The 18501-nt window shown below is 47.3% G+C and overlaps 1 pseudogene; it reads right to left on the bottom strand.

Annotated features, from left to right (window-relative positions):
* Positions 1 to 9122: 9122 nt before the first annotated feature.
* LOC142262724 (U2 spliceosomal RNA) lies at positions 9123 to 9329 on the bottom strand (annotated as a pseudogene).
* Positions 9330 to 18501: the final 9172 nt, after the last annotated feature.

The raw sequence follows: 18501 nt of genomic DNA on the forward strand, positions 1-18501 counted from the left end.
AAAACTTAACATGGACAAAACAGAATTCATTGTCTTTCCTCCTCCTCACTCATCTCCTCCAACAAGCCTTTCCATCAAACTCGATGGTTGCTTACTCTCCCCAGTCTCACAAGCTCGTTGCCTTGGAGTGACCCTCGACTCTGCTCTATCCTTCAAGCCACACATCCAAGCCCTCTTCACCTCATGCCGATTACAACTCAAAAACATCTCCCGGATCCGTGCTTTCCTTAACCAAGAATCAGCAAAAACATTAGTGCATGCCCTCATCATCTCCCGCCTCGACTACTGCAACCTCCTGCTCTCTGGCCTCCCTTCCAACACTCTTGCACCCCTCCAATCTATCCTAAACTCTGCGGCCCGCTTAATCCACCTCTCCCCTCGCTACTCCCCAGCCTCGCCACTCTGCCAATCCCTTCACTGGCTTCCCATCACCCAACGACTCCAGTTCAAAACACTAACCATGACATACAAAGCCATGCACAACCTGTCTCCTCCCTACATCTGTGACCTAGTCTCCCGGTACCTACCTGCACGCAACCTCAGATCCTCACAAGATCTCCTTCTCTGCTCCTCCCTTATCTTCTCTTCCCACAATCGCGTACAAGATTTCTCCCGTGCATCCCCCATACTTTGGAATGCTCTACCTCAGCACATCAGACTCTCCCCTACCGTGGAAAGCTTCAAGAGGAACCTCAAGACCCACCTCTTCCAACAAGCCTATAACCTACAACAGCCCTCAGTCCAGTAGACCACTGCGCAACCAGCTCTGTCCTCACCTATTGTACCATCACCCATTACCTGTAGACTGTAAGCCCTCGCGGGCAGGGTCCTCTCTCCTCCTGTACCAGTCTGTTATGTACTGTTAATGATTGTTGTACGTATACCCTTTCACTTGTAAAGCGCCATGGAATAAATGGCGCTATAATAATAATAATTATAATAATGGCTTACTTATAATTAGTTGGAGTGTGCAACGCAGGCAGATGCGCTCTGCAAATGTCTTGGCACTAGTGGGACTATAGCAAGGTCCAATAGCCACGTATAGGATGCCACTAGGTACACTGAGTGTTTGCTAGTATAATGGCTTACTTATAATTAGTTGGAGTGTGCAACGCAGGCAGATGCGCTCTGCAAATGTCTTGGCACTAGTGGGACTATAGCAAGGTCCAATAGCCACGTATAGGATGCCACTAGGTACACTGAGTGTTTGCTAGTATAATGGCTTACTTATAATTAGTTGGAGTGTGCAACGCAGGCAGATGCGCTCTGCAAATGTCTTGGCACTAGTGGGACTATAGCAAAGTCCAATAGCCACAGATAGGATGCCACTAGGTACACTGAGTGTTTGCTAGTATAATGGCTTACTTATAATTAGTTGGAGTGTGCAACGCAGGCAGATGCGCTCTGCAAATGTCTTGGCACTAGTGGGACTATAGCAAAGTCCAATAGCCACGTATAGGATGCCACTAGGTACACTGAGTGTTTGCTAGTAAAATTGCTTAGTTTAAAAAAGTTGGAGTGTGCAATGCAGGCAGACGTGCTCTGCAAATGTCTTTGCACTAGTGGGACTATAGCAAAGTCCAATAGCCACAGATAGGATGCCACTAGGTACACTGAGTGTTTGCTAGTATAATGGCTTACTTATAATTAGTTGGAGTGTGCAACGCAGGCAGATGCGCTCTGCAAATGTCTTGGCACTAGTGGGACTATAGCAAAGTCCAATAGCCACGTATAGGATGCCACTAGGTACACTGAGTGTTTGCTAGTATAATGGCTAAGTTAAAATTAGTTGGAGTGTGCAACGCAGGCAGATGCGCTCTGCAAATGTCTTGGCACTAGTGGGACTATAGCAAAGTCCAATAGCCACGTATAGGATGCCACTAGGTACACTGAGTGTTTGCTAGTAAAATTGCTTAGTTTAAAAAAGTTGGAGTGTGCAATGCAGGCAGACGTGCTCTGCAAATGTCTTTGCACTAGTGGGACTATAGCAAAGTCCAATAGCCACAGATAGGATGCCACTAGGTACACTGAGTGTTTGCTAGTATAATGGCTTAGTTATAATGAGTTGGAGTGTGCAGAGGACAGGAGGGTACAGTGGCAGGATTGTGGTGCTCTGGGTAGAGGAATGGAAGCCTGCCTTTCTATTCCCTCCTAATGGTGAAATGCAGGGAGGAAATCCCTGACCTTGGCTACACAGATGCTGTTGCTGTTTGCAGGACCTGTCACGTATGGCTCTCTGACCCTGCCGGTTTGAGTCCTTAAAAGGACTGCTATAAAGTGCTCTCCCTATGCTGTCTAACGCTGTGTATGCAGCGCATACAGCTGTATCGGCTATAGGACTCAGGAGGACGGAGCTGCGACAGTGATGTCTGACACCAAAGACGCAGAAGGCAGATAATGGCGTCCGTGAAGAAAATGTCCGGTTTTATAATGCAGGGACATGTGACATGCAGATCCTATCACACATGCCGTTGCTTCTCTGGCTCAAAGTCAACTTAGCTGTGTGTGTGTCTGTGATTGGCTGACATGCTGGCCCGCCCCACAAGACGCGCGCACTTAGGGAAGGAAGACAAGAAAAAAAAAAAAAAAATGGCGATCGCCATTATAGAAACAGCAGTGATCTGAAGGCGCTGTTCACGCACACTATACACTGAAATGTGATAATAGTTTGATTCACAGAGTGACTTACACTATTACAGCAGAAACCAAGCTATGATTTAGCTGTTTTTTGGCTGCTAGAACCGTTCTCGAACGTTTCTAGAACTATCGAGCTTTTGCAAAAAGCTCGAGTTCTAGTTCGTTCTAGAACATGCCCCAAAATCACTCGAGCCTAGAACTGGAGAACCACGAACCACGAACCGCGCTCAACTCTATCCAGGAGCTTTGGTTCCCTGAGTTTCCAATAGCAAATGTCTAGAAAAAACTCTGTCCATTGGCACAACTCAGCAAGAAAACGAGAAGACCGAGAAGATATATTTCATTTATCTTAATGCCACCTTCTTAACAGCACTAAACCCTTCTATTATGTCCCTTAGCCTTTTGAGCTTATCCTCTGGTAAGCGGAAGACCATGCCTCTGGTATCGATCTCAGTGCCTAAAAACTGTATTATAGTAGCCAATCAGAATACAAAAGGATGCATAGGAAGCGTGACTTTATTTCAATATTTTAAAACAATCCAATAAAATGAAGAAAAGTCACTCATACAAGATCCACAGAAGTTGTATAATACATACATAAATCAAAACACTATAAGGCCTGTTTCACACGTCAGTGATTCTGGTACGTTTGTGCTTTTTTTTAAACATAACAGAATCACTGAGATACGCAGATCCATTATAATGAATGGGTCTGCTCACACATCAGTGATTTTTCACTGCACGTGTCTCCGTGCGGCGTACCCGCGTGTCCGTGATTGCTGCACGGAGACATGTCCATTTTTTTCTGGCATCACTGATAGGATGTCCATAAGGTGGCAGCAGAGCATAACAGAAAAAGGTGCCTATTGTGCACTGAAAAGACCCAATGTGATGCACCAGACATATAGAGCCCTAATGGATTCACAAATATAAGATATATCATGAATGACTACTGCATAATGAACGCTAGCATGAAAAAAGAAAGGAATCCATAAAAATAAATAATAAATGGTGCACATATGTTAGAGCCCCACCGAAGGACAAAAAAAGTCTGATGGAAATAGAGAGCATATAGGAACAATAAGAATGTGCAACAGAGAGGAAGGTGAGAATGCAGGATCAATCACTGCCTGTCAGATATTAATAATCAGGGAAATAACTCTGGAGCAGACGCACAAATTAGGGTCTTACCTGGTAAGGTAACAAATAATTAATAGTAGTTGCACTCACCTATTAAGGTTGTGCCAGTCACAACCCCTAAATGCACGTTACAAATGGCGACAGCCGCAGCCCCTAGTAGAAGAGCAATAACGTATAGGAGGAAAATCGGGTGCGTGCCGCGCTGTCACCAAAGGAAACTGATGTTAATTATTTCATCTCTTTATTCTTTTTTCCGGTCAATGTGTTTCAGAGATCACTGTCTCCTTCATCAGGGCAAAAAAAGAACAGTATGCAATCAAAGGAGGAAGAACCTCTATATATACACATATGGAGCTACGTCAGAGGACTGACTGCTGTATTTCAAATACTGCCGGGATGGTCAACTGTTACAATACCGGCCATAAAAGTTCTCAAGTGATATATTGAGAAACATTTATAAAATCACTGGGGTATAGTGTTTCAAATTTCATCAGCTTTTTGAGACAAAAATCAGAAAAAGAAGAAGAAGAAGGACAAAATGAAAAAAAGAAAAAAAAGAAGAAAAAAAAAACAAAAAGGGAGCATTGAGCTCCAGACCCTGTATTGAGTCTTAGAAGTGTAGTGACAAGTGCATCTGTCCACAACCCTGTAAGGGTGAACGGGATGACGGACAAGAAAAATTATGTTCGTGGCAAAAAATGGTGGTGTTGCTATATAAAATTGCATTAAGAATAAAGAAAGGAAAAATTTCTTTATAAAAGTAGTGAAGAAAAAAGTGGAAAAAAGGGGAGTGTAAGCCATTTTACTAATAAATAGTGATGAGCGAGCATGCTTGTTACTACTCGGTACTCGCACGAGTATCACTGTACTCGGTCTACTCGACGGGGACCGAGTAATCTCGCGATACTCGTGCTGTACTCGTAGTCTTCATCCCTGCATGTTGGCGCTCTTTTGAGAGCCAGCCCTCATGCAGGGATTGGCTGGCAGACCACTGCAATGCCACAGCCCTGTTAGTTGTGGAATTGCAGTGATTGGCCGGCCTGCACAGCGTGACCGAGCCTTTATACCGGCGGGCGCGCTGTGCTCTGCTCACAGCTATCCAGACAGTCAGTGCAGGGAGAGGGTCGCTGCTTCAGGGAAAGGTTTGCGGCCCTTTATAGCTATTTCCGTAGCAGGGCTGCAAACAGTGTGACCAAAAGTCCTTCTCAGGACTATTCTAGTTGTATACAGGCAGGCAGGGTATAGCCAGGTCGGAGTACAGTAGCAGAGTCCTTCTCAGGACTATTGTTGCTGTATACAGGCAGGGTATAGCCAGGTTGGAATACAGGCTAGTGACCAAAAGAGTCCTTGTCAGGACTATTGTAGCAGTATACAGGCAGGCAGGCAGGCAGGCAGGCAGGGTATATAGCCATTCCTAGTGGTGACCGTATACCAGCCTTCATCATATCTGGGGCTGGTGTACACAGTCTAAAACAGTCCTGATAGTGTCAGACTTCTCAGCAATTGTCGCTCCTAAAACCTGTTAGGTTCTTAGTGCGTCCGTGCTTGCATTTAAAAACCGCACGTGTGTGCCTGTCGGTGGCAGCGTACAGGTGCACTTGTGTGCGTTTTTACCAAACTATTATATAACGCACAAGTGTAGTGTATAATACACGTCAGTCAGCAGTGGCTGATAGTGTCAGAGTTCTCGTCATTAATTTTTGCTCCTAAAACCTGTGTTAGGTTCTTAGTGCGTCCGTGCTTGCATTTAAAAACCGCACGTGTGTGCCTGTCGGTGGCAGCGTACAGGTGCACTTGTGTGCGTTTTTACCAAACTATTATATAACGCACAAGTGTAGTGTATAATACACGTCAGTCAGCAGTGGCAGATAGTGTCAGAGTTCTCGTCATTAATTTTTGCTCCTAAAACCTGTGTTAGGTTCTTAGTGCGTCCGTGCTTGCATTTAAAAACCGCACGTGTGTGCCTGTCGGTGGCAGCGTACAGGTGCACTTGTGTGCGTTTTTACCAAACTATTATATAACGCACAAGTGTAGTGTATAATACACGTCAGTCAGCAGTGGCTGATAGTGTCAGAGTTCTCGTCATTAATTTTTGCTCCTAAAACCTGTGTTAGGTTCTTAGTGCGTCCGTGCTTGCATTTAAAAACCGCACGTGTGTGCCTGTCGGTGGCAGCGTACAGGTGCACTTGTGTGCGTTTTTACCAAACTATTATATAACGCACAAGTGTAGTGTATAATACACGTCAGTCAGCAGTGGCTGATAGTGTCAGAGTTCTCGTCATTAATTTTTGCTCCTAAAACCTGTTAGGTTCTTAGTGCGTCCGTGCTTGCATTTAAAAACCGCACGTGTGTGCCTGTCGGTGGCAGCGTACAGGTGCACAATTTGCACAAACTTTGATATAACGCCCAAGTCTAGTGAATACACGTCAGCACAGCATTGCAAAATGCGCAAGGGCATTGGCAAGGAACAAGGAAGTGGACGTGATGGTGGTGCAGGCAGAGGCCGAGGTCGTGGGCAAGCTCTAATTTTGCCACAACAAAGGGCCACATCTAGTCGCTCGCACGTCCTGTCCCAAATTCTTGGGGACCGCAGCAGTACACCGCTCTTGAACCAAGACCAGTGTCAACAGGTTGTTAGTTGGATAGCGGATAATGCTTCCAGTCAGATTGGCACCACCACAAACACTCTGTCTTCCACACGGTCAAGTGTCAGTAGCCGTGATACTGCACCGCACATTTCAGAACCTGATCCTCCTTCCTACCACAAGGCTGAGTACACGTCCTCGGACATTAATGATCCCACACTTGGACACTCGGAAGAGCTGTTCACATTTCCATTCGCACATTCTGGCCTCTCGCCAGCTCATGTTGAAGTGGGTCATGAGGAGATCGTATGTACAGATGGCCAAATATTTGAGCAGCCACGTTCTCACGAAGTTGGCAACGTGTCTCAACAAGGGGTGGACGATGATGAGACACAATTGTCAGGAAGTCAGGAGGAGGAGCAGGGTGCGGAAGAGGAAGACGACGTGGTGGATGATCCAGTAACTGACCCAACCTGGCAGGAGGATATGCAGAGCGAGGACAGCAGTGCACAGGGGGAGGGAGGCGTAGCATCCCAACAGGCAGTAAGAAGCAGGGTGGTGGCTCCAGGCAGAAGTCAGGCAACCGTTCCCCGGAACAACAACACGACACAAGGTGCCTGTACAAATGTTAGGTCTTCCCGAGTCTGGCAGTTTTTTAAGTTGGATCCAGATGATTCTAAAAAGGCCATTTGCAACACCTGCCGTGCCAGCATCAGCAGGGGTACCAAAACTAGCAGCCTGACCACCACCAGCATGATCAGGCACATGTCAGCCAAGCACCCGACTTTGTGGGAAGTACAACACAGTCGAGGAGCAGTGCTTGCTAATGTCACTGCTACGTCTTCGCTGGTTGTGCATGCGAGCCAATCCCCTGTCCATGCTGCCTGCGAACAAGCCTCCTCCGGTCCTGCACCTGCAGTTGCCTACTCAGAAATAACACCATCATCAAGCACGTCCTTGTCCCAGCGCAGCGTTCAGTTATCCATTCAGCAAACCTTTGAACGCAGGCGCAAATACACTGCCAACACCCCACATGGGCGCCCTGGACAAGCCAGGTCGTCACAGGTACTACACCAACACACTCTACACTCCGGCTAGGCACACCGAAGCTAAACACAAATCCTAGTTGCCTTCCTCCAGGGGCTGATGTCCACACCAGGGGGTGGGCCAGGCGGTTGATCCCACCCACCGAGGAGTTCACAGTCCTGGAGGCGGGAAAAGGAGTCAGATTAGAGATCAGTTTTGGAGTTAGAGAAGTGAAGAGGAGAGGAGACTGACCGTGTCCGGGTGTGTGGCCCGGGCACTCAGCAAGGTTGGCAGACGGTGGTGACCTTCTGCAGGAGAGGCTGATTGGAGTGAACCGTACGGACCGGGGATGGGCGGTGGCCCGCCGGTACCAGATCGGGGAGTGAAGAGAAGCCAGCACCATCCGGCAGGGCCTACGGACCCCGACCAGGCTAGGAGTCGCCGTAAAACCGGTCAAATCCGTTAGCGACAGGAACCTCCAGGGTTTCCCAGCAGTCAAGACCCGATTGAAGGCAACAGCTCACACCGTAGAGGGAAGCACAGTCACCGCCAAGGCTACAGTTCCCAGGGCCAGAGCCTGCGGGCAAAAGGGGCTCCCTCAGCATCCATCCAAGCTGGGGAGCGGGTTACCGGTGGGAAGCCCGCTAGATTTTGGGGGAATAAAAGGGGTCCAACACCACATCCCCACAGGTGCACACCCACCCATCAAAGAGAGCTATAAGCCAATACCACCTTCACATTGCCAGTGTACCAAGTACATGTTGAGCAACATGAAGGCGGCTGGGGTTATCCGTGACAGTTGTAGCCTTTGGGCAGCTCTGTTGATCCTGTTAAAAAAGAAGGACGGCACCACTCCCCGTATTGAGGAATCGCTAGCTGCATTGAGAACTGCAAATTATTTTTCTACCCTTGATCTCACTAGTCACTATTGGCAAGTGTCCGTTGCTGAGGCAGACCGGGAGAAGACCGCCTTCGCCACCCCTATGGGTCTCTGCGAGTTCAAAAGCATGCCCTTCGAGCTGTGCAATGCGCCAGGAACCTTCCAGAGGCTGATGGAATGCTGCTTGGGACAAGATTTTAGGGTGTATAAAAAGGGAGATTAGATCCCGTGATCCCAACGTATTGTTACACCTCTATAAATCACTTGTAAGGCTACATCTGGAATATGGGAACCAGTTTTGGGCTCCACATTTTAATAAGGACATTCAGAAGTTAGAGTCAGTTCAAAGGTGGGCAACTAGACTACTACAAGGAATGGAAGGCCTCCCATATGATGACAAGTTGAAAAAGTTATTAAGTGATTATTGGCTGCAATGGGGCTTTCTGGCTGGTGCCAGCCTCTCTTCTTAGCACACAGGAACCACAATCCCTACACCATGCTTCAATGGATTCTCTCATCCCAGCCCAGTAAAACTACATATTTTACACAGTCATAAGCAGCCAAAAGGGATCTATTCTATTCAATTGCAAATGATCTAGATAAGACTGAGAATAAGATACTGCACGGGACATAGCAGAGTTGGTCAAGTTGAGTGGAGATGAGTTTGCTATTTGGCACAGCTTTTTGCATCAATAAAGCAAGTAAAAGGTGTGAAAGATAAAAAAAAGGGTGAAAGTGTGAAAAGTGAATTGGCCAAATTGAGGTGCATATAAAGTTTTTGCTTTCTTTCAATTAACTAATGGGGCTCATTTGAATCAGGTGAATTGAGTTCTGCTTTTGGAAACTGGGTTAAGAAGGGGTGCACCGGTCCTGGAGGTACTGCAATACCAGGTCAATGCGTGCAGTGGACAGAGCAAGATTTTTTCCATCTCCTTGTTCTAAAAATCCATTTAATATATGGTCCCCAGAGAGGGGACGTATCAGATATTAAACTGATAAGAACAGATTTAATTTTTTTTTTTTTCTGTTTATCAGTAGGACTTCAAAATAACAAAGGTGATCGCCTCCCGTTGCCTGGGAACCGTCCAGGCACAAGAGGGCTATGTGTCACCAGAAGGCGCACACACTTCCTCAAGGCCGGCAGACGTGCAATCCCAGGCACCTTCCAGTACCGACCAAGGTAGCGTCCTCCGAAACTACACTTGATCTTAGCCAAAAGGCCGAGAAGCTATAACCCGAATTGGTTACGGCCTTGAGTGGCACCCTGGCCTATACCGGACACATCTTAGGGAGAGGGAGACAAACCCACGCCTACAGAAGACATTTTGTCACCCAAGCCAACCCTTGAAAAGGCTGTTTTGCAGAGCAAAAACAAGAAGAATGGTGCTTTTTGCAGCCGCCGCCCACTGCAATGAATCTGAATAACTCCTCCTTTTGGACACAAGCACCTCCCCTCCCCCTTGCAGTCTTTCCAATTCATGATACAAAAAGACGGACGGACAGGACAGGACAGGACAGGCTGCCTGACTTTCCGTCACTGCCACCCTTTGCCATCCTTGCCCGTAGAAAGCCCTTTCATCATCCCCAAACCCTAATCTTTTCCCTTCCCTTCCCAGATGCGTCTCACTCCCTTTCATTAGGAAGTGAGCGCAGCCTTTTCTCCGTTCTGCACATGCGCGACGTTAAACACAAATGCGCAGGCGTGCGTTCCATTACCCTCACTGCATTCCACTCCCATACAGGAAGTGGGCGCAGCTATTACTACGGTCGCACATAAAAGAACCCACGGCCACCACTGCACATAGCTGACTCCACCACAGGACACCCACTTCTACACCAACGCAGGTAAGACAGGATCGGCACCTCTATGCTCCCGTTACAATCAGGCTCAGTCACCATGTGATAACGCTCTCAACTCTTTAGTTGCAGGCTCCCCTTGCTTCACCTCCACTGGCTGTGCTGCCATTTCCTCTCCCACCTGGAAGGTATACTTTATTCCACTATTTTCCTGTTTCTCTCTTCCCCCTTTTCCCATAACCTACTTTTATCTGCATTTGTGGGGTATCTATATGCTATTTACATCATAGTTTTATTCATTAATATGGAAGGGAAGAGTGCCCATGAGAGTGTTGAACTGCGGAGAGCAAGAGATTAAGCTGCTCCGATTTGCCACCATTGATAAGCTGTTCTCAGTAGATACACATGCTATCCAAACAGCAGCATCCACCATTGCTTCAGCCCACCCATTCAGTGACAGCTCACCAAGTCAGCCAGAGGAGTGGTGTAAGGAATTACACGTAGGCACTGACTCCACACCTTCACATCACAAGAAGGGGGTCTACAGGCTAGTGCAAGAATACGAGCAAGTCTTCAGCAAACATCCGCTAGACTTTTGAAGAATAAAAGGGGTCAAACACTACATCCCCACAAGTGCACACCCACCCATCAAAGAGAGATATAAGCCAAAACTACCTGCACATTACCAGTGTACCAAGGACATGTTGAGCAACATGAAGGAGGCTGGGGTTATCCGTGACAGTTGTAGCCTCTGGGCAGCTCCGTTGGTCCTGTTAAAGAAGAAGGACAGCACCACTCCCCTGTATTGAGGAATAGCTAGCTGCATTGAGAACTGCAAATTATTTTTCTACCCTTGATCTCACTAGTCGCTATTGGCAAGTGTCCGTTGCTGAGGCAGACCGGGAGAAGACCGCCTTTGCCACCCCGATGGGTCTCTGCGAGTTCAAAAGCATGCCCTTCGAGCTGTGCAATTTGCCAGGAACCTTCCAGAGGCTGATGGAATGCTGCTTGGGACACCGAAACTTTGAAACGGTACTGCTATACCTTTATGATGTTATTGTTTATTCTAAAGCAAACAAGATTTTAGGGTGTATAAAAAGGGAGATTAGATCCGGTGATCCCAACGTATTGTTACCCCTCTATAAATCACTTGTAAGGCCACATCTGGAATATGGGGTAAAGTCCTGAGCAGGTTGATAACCATTGGTTTGAGCATGGTAGGGTGTAGTGCGCATCTTCCTGCATCGGTAAAAGCTGCAGAAGTCCTTGAAGATTTCCGCTTCAAAGGCTGTGCCTTGATCTGTGAGGACTCTCTCTGAGTAGCCATGAGGTCTGCATAAGTGTGCTTGGAAGACCTTCGCTGCAGTATGGGCCATTAGATCTTTGACTTGTACCACAACCATAAATCTCGAGTAGTTGTCTACCATCGTAAGTGCATACGTGAGCTCGCCTCGATATTCTGCAACAAAACTCCCTTTTTCGATTTCAGTTTCAGCAAACACTCCTCTTCCTGTAGAAAATATTTATCATTACCTAAGACAGTCATTCTAATGCATGACAATATTAAGGCAATTTAGTTAAAACTTGTTTTAACTCACCTTTAAGGGGATTGATGTATTTCATGGTCAATCCAGGTTTGTCAGTGATGGCACTGACATAATGTATGGCGTCTTTTTCGGGCGTTATCCTTTGCCTTTTCATTGTGAAAATCCAGTTGCCTATATCAAAGCAAATTCTACTACTTGTAAAGTATGCAGAAAATGAAATGTAGAACATATAACATCAACTGCTTAGGAACGCATCATAGGTTAGTACTTAAAAGGATATTGTCATGTTCTAGTCATAATGCAAGCTGGACATTTTTCATGTTACCCTGTAATCGCCGGCCTGTTCTAATGCTCACAAGCCAAGATATAGGCTCAGCTGCTAAGGCTTCCCTCTGCCTTCTGAATGAAACTTGAATATGTCTGGGTCACTGTGTATATAGCAGGTGCTCAGAAAAAATAAGAGTCAATTCAATAGAAATAGCTCTGGCACACTATAGTGATCAATAACGTAAGAAAAGAACTCTTGGAATGCTGAAAATTCTTTATTTGTGCAAAAGGATAATTCATCCAACGTTTCGACCTTGTTTTTAGGTCTTTATCAAGGATAAAGTTATCTAAGATCATAAAGGGTTACAAAACCATATAAACACGTAATTAGTACATAGTACAACATAACAGTACAATATATTGCTACTTGAGAGTACAATGGGTCAAATGACCATGATGCACATACAAAAAATTTTTCCAAAGCCATAGTGAAAACATTTGTACTGAGGAAAGAAAATTTCCACATGACCTATCTGGAGAAACATTCTGGATCAAACAACCAAAAATAGTCAAGCAGGTAAATACACACCTATATGGATAACAGGATGATATGTGTTCAATTGTATAGCGTCATTGCCATTAAGGTACAAATGGAAAACTTGCAATCCTATATAGTGAAGGAAATGAACACATATCATATCAAAGAACACAGGAACATGGGTGTGAGAAAAACCTCAATGTTTATACTTTGTTCTTTATAATGGTGTGAACATGTATATGTCTCAGTACCTTATGCACTTGAGAATTCTAGTGAGTAGATCATGAAAGCCTATTTCAGAACTGGAATCGGTAAATAATTGTAGGTGGAATCTAAATGAAAAGATGGTACAAGTGTTATCATGACACGTGGGCTATAACACAATGAGGGGCACTGCAGCCAGAAACTTGAGATGCTGCCCCCTGACTGCTGGCCCCTATGCATGTTTAAATAGAGGTCTCCCCCTAGAAAGACACTGACCTGCCGCCCCCGCCTCCTGTGGTGTGACTGGCCTAAGCCCCGCCTCCTGGATACATATCACCGTGCTGCCCAGCTTCCAGCCTCTCGGCTGCAGGACCCGGACCTGTTTGGGCAGCCGGACACAGGGACCCGCTCCTGGAGGCGGTAAGAGAGCTATCAGCAGGGAGGTAAGCGTTTCAGCTCACAGCACTGTTAGCTGTGAGCGGCTCCCTCTATGCTGAGGCACAAGCGATGTGTGACCGGTGAGCGCGGCGTTCTAAGGGAACTACCCGCCCGCTGGTCCGCTTGTGCTCGCCATTATTTAACAACCTCACCCCCCCCCTCCCCCCACCCCCCCCCCCTCCTCCCACCCCCCCCCTCCTCCCCTAAAATCAGCATGGAGGAAAGCGTTCTGCTCACGGCGCTGTTTGCTATGAGCGGCTCCCTCCCTGCTGAGGCTCAAGCTACGTGCGCCGGCGAGCGGCGTTCTGAGGGAACTACCCGCCCGCCGGTCAGCTTGAGCCGCCATTAAGTTTGAAAAAGAGCGCTTCGCGCTCTTTGTCATTGGCCCCGCCCACCCGCCGCCCAGCAACCGCCGACCAGACACCGTCGCCAGTGCCGAGGAGGAGCTGGGTAGGGCTGTGTGCGCTCTGCACGGCACCTAAAAGGTGTGCCTCAGAGCGCAGCTGAAAAGCTCCGTTCTGAGGCGCATGGTGCCGGTAGAGAACGTGCGCTCAGCCTGCAGCTCCTGCCATAGACAGAGCAGGAGCTGCCGGCAAAGCGCACGGAAGTGACATGTCACTTCTTAGAACACAGCGATTCGGGCAACAGCTGAATCGCTGCGTTCTACTATGCAACGTGCGTACGGCCTCTACACAGTCTCCATAGACTGTGCAGGGGACGCAGGACGCATGAATTAGGCACACAGCCTAATTGAAGTGCAGACTCAGTGCAGTCCCTGTCACAGCGCAGGTTGGAGGCACGGTAGGGGAGAATCTAGTATGCAGGCACTAACCTGCAAGAGTCAAATCACCCCATCCCACACGCACTGAACTTCCCCTCCCCTCCGTTTGTATGCCCCGGGAATGCCAAGGGGGCTAGCCTGGGAATGAACCAGGGACCATGTGGGTCTCCCAGTGAGCGGGCGGGTTAAGGGATTCTGTTAGGACTTCAATGTTCAAATTGAGGGGGGCTGGTAGTGAACAGGGGCAAGAAGCAACAGTCAGCAGGTGGCGTGTTTTCCCTCCTGCTGATACCACACCTACACCAAGCCCCCTCCCAGGCCAAAACACACTCCATTTGACATTATGACAATGGTGACTGTTAACAGCCCCGCCCCGTTGTCACACAGGGGATTTCAGCATGTTATGGCGGCGGTGGGTGCGGTGCCGACTATCGCGTTGTACGGTCATGTGCAGGGGTCACGGTAGCAAGCTTTGGCATGGGTAGCCACCATGTCCGGAGTCTGTCATCTTAACCCTTGGATAGGTGTGAGCGTCGTCGTAGCAGGCGTTACGTGGGTAGATCTAGATCCAGTCGTCTTGTCATTTCCTGAATCACCAGGTGAGTACCCTGATGGGGAATGCGGGGTGGGATAAGTCCCCCTAGGGAGGATAACGTGACGTCACAGGTAACAGGCGTCCCGCCCAGCTCTACATGTTGTCACTAAGTTATTTATAACAATGTTATTGGTGCTGAGGGAATCGCCCTCCCCCGTTTCTGTTAAAAGCTGTGATGGTATCTAGCATTCCTACCCCTTGTAGACAGCATTCCACAATCTACCTGCTCTAACTGTAAAGAAGCCTTCCCTATTTCGGAGGATTAAGTTTGGTGGCAGTTTATTTATATTGACCACACGGGTATTTATACAAATTATTATTATTTATTATGCGCCATATAATTCATGGCGCTTTGCATGCGAAAGGGGTTTTTACATAATAGGTACCAGTATAATAATCATAAACCGTACAAGGCACAGACTGGTACAGGGGGAGAGAGGACCCTGCCCGCGAGGGCTCACAGTCTACAGGGGATGGGTGAGGAGACAGTAGATGAGGGCAGAGCTGATTGTGCGGCGCTGTATCGGACTGAGGGTTACGGCAGCTTGTAGGCCTGTCGGAAGAGGTACAAATGAGATATCCTCTGAGACGTCTTTCAAAAATTAAACATATCTTAATTTTTCAACCTTAGTTTAATACAGGCGGCCTCCATTCCTTGTAATAATCTTGTTGCCACCGGTTAACTGACCCTTCAAGTGATTTATTGATTAGTGACAATATTATGGGATCACGGGATCTAACCCCCCTGTTTTACCCCTAATGTCATGCTGTAATTGAAAGAAGGGATCTATATTGGTCACAGTTAGTTTTATCGAAATGTGAGAAGTATATCTCTGTACATTTGCATGGTTTGATTGTTTTTCTAAAACTGCTTCTTTTTTGTAGTGAAGTAATTTTCATCCTTTTTTACTAGATTTTCCCTCTTTGGTTAATTACGTATGTTTTAATTGGTTTTCCTTACCGTAAGAACTGAAAATAAACAAGTGAGATGGGAAAACCGGCAATGTTAGCTATTCGCAGAATAATTATGCCCGCTAATATTTTCTGGACAATTACTTCCACATACATATTCTAAAAGGTATAAATTCACTTTTAGTTTTTGTGTGCGTTGCATGGATTGGGGACGCTGCCCCATCGGGGCTTACGGTCTGGATTCCCTATCTGTATGTTTATGGGGGTGTGGGAGGAGGCTAGAGTGCCCGGAGTAGACCCACGCAGTCACGGGGAGAACGTACAGGCTCCTTGCGGATGGTGTCCTTGGCGGGATTTGGGCCCAGGACCCCAGGGCTGCAGCTAGCCATTGAGCCACCGTGCCATGCCATAATAGTTTCAAGAGCAGGAACAGACAGATTTGTAGATGGAGTATTACGGCGTTGCAGGGCCAGCTGTTTGGGATCATTTGCGATACAAAGTGTTTATATAGTTATATATAAAAAAAAAAAAAAAAAAAAAAATGCTCCTTATGCTGGGCCCGGGGGGACATGGTCCATTAACCTAACTTTGATTGCGCCTTTCCCCCTATTTCGGTTCCAGCTACACAAAAGGGGGGGTGGACTGGGAAATAGGAGAATGACCAGTGGTCCGACGATGCCGGTGGGTAAAAGCCTTAACCAACTACAGCCCTTTCCTCGAATAAGTAATCAGGCTGATTAGGTTTTTGTGGCTTGGAATGATTATGGGTCAACGCAGGGTTGAAGGCAAAACAGGCATCTGGGTTCCGGGTTAGTATCGGGCACCTTATTGCAATCCCAATCTCAGGTATTTTGGTAACTCAACCCACCAGCAGGATCAAGGTTGGAGTTCTCAGCTAGATGGTGGGGTGCTCGGTGAAGTTAGGCCTATGATCCGGGCCTCCATTTTGCATTGACCTGACGGTTCGATGGTACGTTATTCAGCGGGTGTTGCTCTGGTGGTTGATGTGCGTGACGATTTTACAAGCCACCCTCTAGTAATACACACCCTGCAGTATTCAGCGAATGTGCACCAATTTCGGTTGCAAGCAAACTGTTACGAGGTCGGTCTTCCCATTTTTAAATTGCGGAACGGTACTGAAGCGATGAGGGTCTTGTGGGGTGAAAGGTATTGAAGGGTTGGATGATTATGGTAAGCGAGTGGAGCACAGTAGGCCTATTCTTTTTTAGCCGAAGATTGTTTGTTTTGTTTTAAAAAAAAAAAAAAAAAAAAAAAGAAAAAAGTGGGGGTTTGGATTGTTCGCCCCATTGCAAATCTATACATTGATATTTTGGATCTTTTTCCCTCACTCGGCGGGTGTCCCGACGTTGTCGTTTATGTCTCTTAGGCGAGCGGGTGTATGGGACCAGTTTTTACCCATGACGACGGCCCTTCATTTTAGCGTTACGTAGTTGGTCCTCCATTTTGTGGGCTGGTTTTTGGTTGGTAATGCGACGGTTACTCGTTATTTTGGTGTTTGCCAGCCGTGGTACCCGGCACGTACTCTCCCAGAGTTGGGGTGCTACAAGGCTTCAGGAGCCAGCATATATGAGCACAGTTTTCAGTGGATCAGGTAACGACAATGGAAATGCATTATGAGGGACGTCAGGTCGGAGTTGGTTTTTTGAAATCGGGTTTTATTCGACACGTAAGGAGATTCAGAACAGTGTACAGGGCTAATGTAAAATGACATGATTGTGATTTGTTTATCCAAAAAAAAAAAAAAAAAATTTTTGTGGGTTTTTGTCTTTTTGTCAGTACCACCTTGGAGAGACGAGGTGTTTGATGGTTACGAGAATTCCCTGTTCTGACAGTGTTTTTGCCTTTCAGATCCAAGTCGGCCCAGTGATTGGGTCCGAGGTTACTTCCATGTATGTTGTCTGCGAGGAGAGCGGATCTTCGCCTCTTCGCCTTGGTGGTCGGTTCTTGGTTCCTGTTACAGTGAAAGTAATTGGAAAGGTTGCCGGAGCTTGGCTCAGCTGTGGGTCTATCAGAGGCGATCAAGATTGCGTGAGCTCTCTTTTCTACAACCGACTTGGTGATACACATAGGCTTCAAGTAGCTGGTCCAAGGCCGTCTAGCTAGGCCTCTTACCCTTATCCGGTCAGAGAGGTACAAGTTTCCCTGTTTTAGTGTGGAGTGTTACAACGATCCGGTCGAAGGTTACCCTCTGGCCCAGGTGGCTTGGAGCTATGGAAGAATGTGATAAGGATCTCTCCTGGCGCATGGTCGATCAGGGCCTACCCAAGTTGTGCTGTTAATAAAGTGTTTTTAAAAAAAAAAAAAAAAAAAAAAAAAAAAGAGGTTGTTGGTCTGGCACCGCCAGCTGGAAGGCAATATTTGGCTGTCCTTAAGCTCGGATGGGTACACCCCAAAATGATGATGTTATGGATATGGTGGTTTCGGAAATGCCTGGGACGGCTCAGGTATTTCAGTTTTTGGGGGGGGGTCGCAGCTTGCTGGCGCGGTGCTGCTCCTTGGCGGAAGGGGTAGAAAAAGTGGTGGTGAAATACCCGCGCCGGACGGCCGGAAGGCGGTACATTTACCTGAACCCCGTGATGTTGGCAAGTTAATGCCTGGTTTAAAGCTGCGACCAAATTTTATGCCAAAAGATGAGAGTGGTTTTTTCTCCATGCCTCTCTCCAAAATGGAAAATTCAAATAAAAGTATTTTAATTTATAAGAGAACGGTGTCGTGTCTTTCTAGGGGGGAAAAATGGTGGTAGTTGGGTCCTGGCAGTCTGAGGGGCACTGCAGCCAGAAACTTGAGATGCTGCCCCCTGACTGCTGGCCCCTATGCATGTTTAAATAGAGGTCTCCCCCTAGAAAGACACTGACCTGCCGCCCCCGCCTCCTGTGGTGTGACTGGCCTAAGCCCCGCCTCCTGGATACATATCACCGTGCTGCCCAGCTTCCAGCCTCTCGGCTGCAGGACCCGGACCTGTTTTCCCACCCTCCCTCCCTTTTTGTTTTCCAAGTTGATTGAGTTTTCTGTGTTTAAGTCGCAGCAGCGGAAGGGGTAGAAAAAGTGGTGGTGAAATACCCGCGCCGGACGGCCGGAAGGCGGTACATTTACCTGAAACCCGTGATGTTGGCAAGTTAATGCCTGGTTTAAA

The sequence above is a fragment of the Anomaloglossus baeobatrachus genome, unplaced genomic scaffold (assembly GCF_048569485.1).
Source record: "Anomaloglossus baeobatrachus isolate aAnoBae1 unplaced genomic scaffold, aAnoBae1.hap1 Scaffold_2493, whole genome shotgun sequence".
Classification (NCBI taxonomy): Eukaryota; Metazoa; Chordata; class Amphibia; order Anura; family Aromobatidae; genus Anomaloglossus; species Anomaloglossus baeobatrachus.